Genomic DNA, 9,019 nt, shown 5'->3' on the forward strand with positions numbered 1-9,019 from the left:
TATGCATTCTCAGCATGGCTATGATCTGTTCTGTTCTGTTCTGGCCCCGCCAATGGGGATTATACGTTGGACCTGTCGACTTGTAATCTGTGAGGAACCGGTTTCGACACCGCGCCACCGGTGATTAGAATAGTGGTTTCTGGACACCGTTTCCACCGGTGACTAACAATAGTGGTTTCTCGCACTCTGTGCAACCCATGCCACTGGGTTACGTGGCCGTAGCCTATTATGTTGAGATTCTGGTATAAGAGTTTTTGGAAAAATGATAATAAGTTTGAAAACAACAAAACGATGTTATTTATGATTTATTCCAGACATTATCCTGTATTTTGATCTGATATGCTCTGACCCCACTCTGGGGTATTTTGTTGCTTACTGGGCTAGTGTAGCTCATTATTCTGTTTTCTTCATTTTTCAGATCCAGAGGCTTGATCGCACGGGATTGGGGAGTGCGTTAGAGTTTCCGACGATTATTCCTTCAGTTATTAGTATTTTAGATTAGTCTGAACATTTGGATCATGTTGGCATATGCTATTTTGAAATTTTGTAAGACTGCTTTTGAATGATTTTAAGTATTTTGTCAATTTTAAGCATCTGCTATTAATCCTTAAATAAAGTCTTGAACATCTGTATTTGCTTTGATGTAATCCGATGCCTTGCACGCCTGCGCGGCCCGCTGTGCGGGCGAGCGGCGTCTGCCGCGCCTCGGGCTCGGGGCGTGACAATATCATTTATCATAATCCGCAATCTCATCTATAATTTTTGGTACGGTAAAAGTATTCAATTTTTTTGGAGTAAATAATCAAGGTGGGACTAGGTATATACCCCATGCATCCTCCCAATGCTACCGCCACACCGGAGGACAAATCGCCTCACACTCGCCATTCAAGGATTTCCCCTCACCATCTTTTATTGATAGCAGCTGACTAAGGACGCCACAAGGATCATACCATGAACTTACCATATAATAGAATAATATTAAAATAGAAAACCAGGAAAACAAAAAAGCATAACTAAGGTATAATGCTAGTATGGGCTCTGCAGCGAATGGCAACGATCAAGCCATTACAAAGTCACCGCCACCTTTGCACGTTGTTTTCCCCTGCTTCTCCCTTACCAACACCGGTAAACCCCCTTTCATCTTCAAAGTCGAGACAAATTCAACCTCCGTCCTCGCCGCCACCTCGAAACTAAACCTTTCGATCACGCTTGCAGCCAGCACCTTCATTTGGATGTATGCCGTCTCCTTCCCCAGACACGTCCTCGGCCCGGCATGGAACACCGGGAACTGGAACGGACTCTTTGGACGAAAAACTCCGTTCTCCAGCCACCGCTCTGGCTTAAACTCCTTGCAGTCCTCCCCCCAAATGCTCTCCATCGCACCCATTGCGTAGCTGTTGTAAATCACCGTCCACCCCTTTTTCACCACTGTCCCGTCCGGCAGCATGTCATCCTCCGTGCAATGCCGCGGGCAGAGCGGCACCGGGGGGTAGAGCCTTAGCGTCTCCGACAGCACCGCGTGGAGGTAATCCATCTCTCTCAGCTCATCCAGTGTCAGCTTTCCATCCGGATTTCCATGCCTCCCCCTGACTGAACCGATCTCATCCACAATCCTTTCCTCGACCTCGGGCCGGGTCGAGACTAACCAGAAAAACCAGGTCATGACGGTCGGCATGGTCTCCCGAGCGGCAAACATGAGGTTGATGATGATGTCACGAAGAAACTCGTCGGAGGAGTTCCCATTAAGCACGCAATGCGAGAGGAAGTCACTGCTGCTCCTTATCTCCTCGGGCTTCCTTCCCTTCCTCTGCTTCACAATCCTCATGGCGAACTCATGCACGTCGCCGATCTCCTCCTTCAGACGCCGCTCAGATCCAACGCCGAGCAGCCGTTGAAGCTTCCACACAAAGCAAGGCTGGTTGAACCTTTTGTTGACGACACCCAATACCGCCTCGAAGGCGTGGATGAACCTGCGGACGTCCACGTTGCCGTGGCCAAGCCAGGCTGGATCCACGTCGGAGACAATCTGGCAGACGTTGTCGATGGCGAGGCGGTCGAGGAGGTCATGGAGGTCGAGGGACGCGCCCGTGGCCGCGGCCTTTGAGAGGAGGAGGACGAGGCGGTCGGCGACCTCGCTGCCGACCTTGTCCAAGATGATGGTGCGAATGTTCTTGGTACTGAACTCGCGGCTGGCAGCCTTCCGCTGGAGCTTCCAGTGGTCGCCATCGGAGTTGATGATGCCATGGCCTAGCAATTCCGAGAAGATGGCCATGAAGTCGTCGCCTTTGGGGTAGTTGCGGAAGTTGGTCTTGAGGATGTGCTCGATGTTCTTGGGATTGCTGGTGATGACAGTGGAAGGCATGGTGATGGTGTAGGTTGGGCTCGCCAGCACCAGCTCCGTTGTCCACTCCAGAATCCGATCTTTGTTCTTCACCATTTCGAAGAAGCTTATTTTCGTCGGAGGCTCTCTACTAGATTTCTTCTCGCATGAGCAATGCTGAATAAAGTAGTAGAAGAAGAAGAACGTGATGAAGAGCAGAGCAGGGAGGAGACTGAAGTCGTCCACCATTTCCCCTAAGACGGTTGAGTAGAATTAATGTTGGATTCGGTGATAGGAGCATGACTCCCAAGTGATACATTTTTATAATTCTCTCTCCACTTCATTGTTGCACTTAAGGTCCAGTCCTCATCGTGACTTACCTTCTGCCTACATATTCTAGCATTGCTAGGATGCGAACCTGTGTATGGACAACAGGAAAACACAGTAAGGACACCACTCGATCATTGATCCCTCCGCAGCATACGGGGACGGTGGGTGATCGGGACTTGGAGCCTTCCGGTCACCAACATTCTTGGTGTCTTTTGGATAACAACGAAGTGCAAGATGTTAAGCGATGCGAGCCACCAAGATTTTTTATAGAGACTAGCGTGGATTAACAGGAAGCAATCGAGTACATTGAGATGGTATCTTTTTTTTCTTCTTTTTTTTTGTTATTTTGAATAAAACGCGGAGGGAGACTATATAGTCTTAGAGTTAAATGGAGCCGTCCGTCGCTGTAACGTATGCGTTGGGGTGGATGGGGCACAAGAAGTCTCGAAGGCTGGTAGTAAAAATCGACATGTTGGGCCGGCATACCTGACACCGCTGTCTCAGCTGCCGAACGCCCTTAGATTCCATGGCCGTAACAACCCACGGCCTCATCCAAAATAACACACTTTTATATTCTTGTCAGGCTAAGGGTTCAAATCAATTCAAATCTAATCATAAGCACCATGATCATCCCGTGGTCAGCCCTAATGAATACGTGCTGCAGTGTCTCCTAATCCATATAGATTATGGATCAGATCCACTTTGATACTATTTGTAACAACTCAAGACCTCACATAAAATGGCTAGCCAGAAGGTATCATTTGGATTCTTTGATCCTGTATAAGTATACAAAATTTACCCAACGAATAATTGATGTGAGACTAAACATAAACCCGCACGGGTCCTCACAATGTCATGCTTCCAAACGAGCCCTTCTCCATTTCCATTTTCAGCGTGTTGAAGTGGACTTTGACTCTGAGGCTGGAGAGCACTGACATCATATGCGTAACAAGAAAAAAGGATGGAGGTGGGGCTCAACTTAGATATAAAAGGAAACTAATGAGCGCACAATGAGGTCAGGCTCCTGTCGAAGGTCATTGCATGCAAAGTCTTCCTTTTGCATCAACATCTGGTGCTCGAGCGCAAGGGTGATGTTGCACCGGCAAGTCATCTATATTGAAGGGTCATGCCATTCTAGAAGTTCAGAATACTGAGTTTGTAGAGAATGTTAGCGGTGGAAAACCCTAAAAGCAGTTACATGGTGTTGAAATCATGGGGTTGGATTTTGATAAGGGAAGACTACCCAACTAGTCGACCCTAAAGTGATGACATAAGGCTTATCGGTTGTGGTCATAGTAACTGATGATTGTGTGGGTTGTGAAGAATGATTTCGTTGAGGTCATCTTAGACCTCTTTGCCTCACTTTATTAAGGCTAGAAATCGGTACATGTTATGCAATTATTTCATATAAAAAGCGAAAAAAGAAAAGAAACGAGAATGGTAGTTCTAATATTAGCTAGCGATAATGTGCTGGGAGATGAGTATAGTTTCGCTTTCTCCTTTTGCTTTCCTTTTTTGTTTCTTTACCTCTTAAAGAAATACTCATTCATCAATTTAACATGACATAAGTAAACATGAAAATTGCACCGGCCTGTTTTCATGGATGGTAAGTGAACTTCAGATTCACCTCGTTGATAGCTAAGACGGGAGTGGAGGAAGTCATCAGGTACATTGGCCAGTCCATTTTAGTTCATACAAGGTGGTATACGGATCATCTAAGTTTAAGTTGGCGAGGAGGGAAATTAATTTGTACCTCTATTGCAGGAGGTTTTTGCAAGAGGGTGGCTTAAATTGTTGAAAGATTCCAATGCTAATGGAAGTCCAAACTAATATAAAAAGAGGTGCTATTTGTCAAATGACATAGGAATGCTTGTTGTGGTATAGATTGGTCAGTCTACAATCATATATACCGCAAGCTTGAAAGTTGGATCGGAGAAGCACAAAGCACACTTGCTTCCTCATGCGGCTTCTTCTCGGGGACAATATTTTTGTAGACTCTAATAATTTGTTTTGAGAATTTGGATAGAAGAATAGTTTAACGAGTCTACTCACATACCACTATTTTTATAAAAAAAATTTATTGCTCTTATATGATTTTCTTCCTTGCAAATTCTTTGTAAATAATTTTTGTAAACTCTCTTGTTTTAATAAAGTCCGGGTAGCTTTGCCTCTCTCTTCATCAAAAAAAACCAAAAACAAAAAAAAGGATGGGAGAACATCCAGCAAAATCAGGGCAAGAATGGGATCGGATTTAATTTATGGATATCCAACACTCAATACTTTACCAACTCAATTAGTTGACATCCTCTTCTATATGCTTTTATAATATAATCATCATGGTTTGGAAGTATTGTTCCTACCATTGGTAAATAACTTTTTTTTTTGGTACATCAGCATCTTTCACATAAATTTTATTTTTGGTACATCAGTATCTCACACACAACGGGTGCGAGTACAACCCAAAGAGTTAGATAATAAAAGACAATGCAAAGGAGCTAAAACAAAAGCATGGTTCTCCTAGATAAAACTTCCGGAGTGATGAGCTGCATTGGTTGCCACCCCATCCGCCGCACCATTGGCCTCTTTGAATACATGGGTAGCTCGAGAGGCGCCGCATTCGCCTAAGAGTTGACGAATGTTATGGAGCAGCCGCATCTGGCCTCCTGACAGCACTCTCGCGATCCTGGATCCCCTCGATCACCGTTGCAGAATCCCTCTCAAGGATGATACGGTCCACCCTCAGCATCCGTCTCGCATAGAAGACACCCTCCCAGACAACTCTTACCTCTGTGTGCACTCCGGCCTCCATGTTAAAGCATAGCACAAACCGATGTTCTAGTAGTTTGGTGGAATTTGTCTGTACAAAAACTTTGTAGAAAAGAAATGACATGATTGTGAGAATGCAATCTAATGCCCTCATTAAAGGCTAGAGCAAATACTCTAGTCTCCTATCCATGGACACTAGAAGTGAGCCACTTGATCCTAGTCAATTCTGGATTGGCTCATCTTATTGGCCCGTTTACTAGCTCCTGAATGGAAATCAGTGGACCAAGTTTCCCAAGCGTATCCAGCATCAAAATGCTACCTGCTCTGGTTGTAGCCCAACACTACAGGAAAAGTCGGTTTTACCGACGCATTTTTGCCGACGCTTTTTACAAGCGTCGGCAATTTTCGGTCTATTGTCAAAATTTGCCGACACTTGTAAAAAGCGTCGGCAAAAGACGACGCTAATAAGCGTCGGTGCAGTCTCGGACCTAAGACGACGCTAAAAAGCGTCGTCGGAAGCCAACGCACCTACATCCCAACCCTCTTCTGACCATCCCTCCTCTCTCCTCCCTCCTCCCTCCTCTCTCCGGGTTTCCGATTTCCCGGCCACCGCCCTCCTCTATCTATTTAACTAGTAGTATTACCCACATCTCTCTCGCCCTCCTCGTCTTCTCTCTCTCTCTAACCCATCAACGGTGCCTTCTCATCATCATCAACCCCCCTCCCTAACCCTCTCCGGATTCAAGAAGCAGAGGCTCCGGCGATGATGTCTTCGCCCGCCTCTTCGCCGCCTCCTTGGATCCCGACTTCGCCCCTCTCTCCCCCGAACTGCGGATCCTCAAGTCCCGCCTCGTCGCCGGCGAGACCCTCTACGGCCTCTTCCTCCTGCGCTCCTCCCCGACCCTCGCCGAGATCGCCGGCCTCGCCGGCTACAACTACGTGGTCGTCGACATGGAGCACGGCTCTGGCGGCATCGCCGAGGCCCTCCCCTGCCTCTGCGCCCTCGCCGCCGCCCGCACCCCAGCCATCCTCCGCCGAGGCCCTCCCCTGCATTATCCCATCATTTATTTATTTATAATTGCATTACATTTATTATCACTGTTTTTACTTCCAGATTTGAGAGAAGATGGTGTTTGTATGGTAAAAAAGATTATGCAGCAAGAAATGGTGCTTTCCCTTCTCACTTCTTTGAGCTTTGATGAAGCTGGTAGCTTGTGTAGATGGGGCATCCGTGTGAGGATGGTTTAGTAAGAGATCCCTTTTGGGGTTGTTGACTTCTATTATCTTGTCATTTGATGTTTTTCCTAGTGGATTTGTAGTGATAGAAATGGGTTTTCTTAGTCTGCTTTGGGTTTGTTGTGAGTTTTAGGACAAGAAGGAAGGGCAGGTTGCAGAGGAAGCCGGGACCAATGAAATCGAAAAGACAAACAAAAGCAGAAGGGTGGGTCTCTCCCGGACTGGTTAGTAGGTGCTGGTGAAGAGCAATCGTGCTTCCCTTCCCTCCACAAGTTGACTCTCAAAAATAGAATCTGTCGCCGAGGGCTGCCTGATTGGCCTCTAATCCGATGACGCAACAACCATCTATGTTGAAACAATCAACAAGTATGGGCCAACGACAATCGACTATACAAGAAAAAGGTCAGAAATAGTTTCCACCTCTATGTAACCTTTCATTCGTCTTTCTGTAGCTATGAATGGAAGATAATTGGCAAATAGGCCCATCAATTTATTCTTCATATTTTGCAGCTGCTTCAGCAAGCCGGGGATGGATGGTATACTACTCGGCAACTGTTTGATATTCTGCATCATTCTCATCCTTTCAGGTACATATTATGACCTAATTGCTCCTCTTTCTTTTTCTGATACCTAATCCTCTTCGCAAGTCTTTTCAAGAGACGATATCTGACACCAGTTCTTTTCTTCTTTTCTTTTCTTGCCTGCCTTCTTTTATTGAATACATGGAATTAATCCTTGTGTGTATATTGCATGATCTATACCTTTTTGTACAGGACTTCAACCCAGGGACTCTAGCAAGAAAGAAAAGAAATCTGTCAGGCCCAGATGATACGCATAGCAATTCCTTACATTAACTGGCTACCGTATGATTGTTCATCTTAGTTTCACTTTGAATACCGTATGATAAGCAAAGATCTATCAAGTTGTTTGTCTTTACACCCACCCTTCTGCTTTTGTATGACGCCACGGGCTAAACAGGACTATGATAGTTTTATTTGCTTAATCTGTTTCTTCTCTGCTGTGTACTGTGCAGCATTTTCCTATTTGCACATGCTAATAAACTCTGCCCGACCAATTATGCTGTTTTTTGTCAGAAGGGATCTGAAGATGATGAGGATGGTGAGCAAGATGATGACGAAGAGGACGATGATGAGGATGATAGTTAGTCTCTTCTCGCAGCTTCAGATGAGGATGATGAGGATGATGGGCTTCCACAACTTGGCTGTGGCGAGTGCCACTGCCAGGCATGCTCATGGCTACGGAAGGTCTTGATTTTGAGGGGGGCGGCTTCTAATCTTGCTTCAAGCTCCGTAGCTGTCAATTTTTTTGTACTTTGTCTTTCATGACCCTTGCTTATAGCTGGTGGCCTGTCTAAATCTAGAAATTTATTTATCATTATGGGCGTGTCAAATGTTTGTCCTTGGACTTGAGGAATCTCGGCATGCTGTGTTCTTCAGGATCTAGGAGTTTGTATGGAGAACGGGTGCATCATTTTTTTTAAAACTTCTTTAGTTATATAAATATATTACATCAATTTCATGTGGTATCTTTTCCTCTTTAAGTCTTTTTAATTGGTTCATGTGCTAAGCCTGAACCACTTGCAACTTTTGATACTTCTCTGCGCTCAGCATCACCACTCCTGTTTAGCCCGTGGTGTCTTTTGACTACGATTGGTCTTTATCGACGCTTTAAAGCGTCGGGAAAGATGTTTTTCCCGACGCTTTAAAGCGTCGGCGAAAACGCAAACTGGATTGGGCTTTATCGACGCTTTAAAGCGTCGGGAAAGCCGTTTTTGCCGACGCTTTCATTAGCGTCGGCAAATCCCTGTTTTTTCCGACGCTTTCTCTTAGCGTCGGCAAAAACCGGACCCACGCCCACCTGCCCGACGTCTGACCCATGCTTTGGGACGCGTGGGCTGGGAATTCGCCGACGCTTATAAGCGTCGGTAGAGACAAAAAAAAGCGCCGGGAGTTATTCCTTCTTTTGTAGTGCAAATCCCAACCAAATTCTCTTACCACGGTAAAACCGATTTCTTTTTTTAACATTACTATCTGACTAGTTGCACACTTGCACTAACAAATGGATCCTCTACGGCGAAATGCCTGCTGCATGCCCCTCAACTTCCCACGGGACGGCACGCCACCTGTTCAGCGATTTGCCAGGCTGCACTTTCTTGCTGCTTACGCCATTGGCTGCGACCGTCCAAATCATAAGCATCACAATCGATCCGTGATAAATCCTAATGAGCTCATATTGTAATGCCTCTTGGTCCAAATAGGCTACTATTTATAACAATCTAATATCTTATTTAGAAAGCTAGTCGGAAGTTATTATTTTGATTCTTAAGTTCTGTATGAGTATCCAAAA

General features: G+C 45.6%; 1 pseudogene; it reads right to left on the minus strand.

Annotated features, from left to right (window-relative positions):
• Positions 1–843: 843 nt before the first annotated feature.
• On the minus strand, positions 844–2,568 carry LOC148702838 (cytochrome P450 CYP94D108 pseudogene; annotated as a pseudogene).
• Between the last annotated feature and the right edge of the window lie 6,451 nt (positions 2,569–9,019).

This window comes from Phoenix dactylifera, chromosome 7 (genome assembly GCF_051530095.1).
Source record: "Phoenix dactylifera cultivar Ajwa chromosome 7, Ajwa_hap1_PhDact_Kaust_v1.1, whole genome shotgun sequence".
NCBI lineage: Eukaryota > Viridiplantae > Streptophyta > Magnoliopsida > Arecales > Arecaceae > Phoenix > Phoenix dactylifera.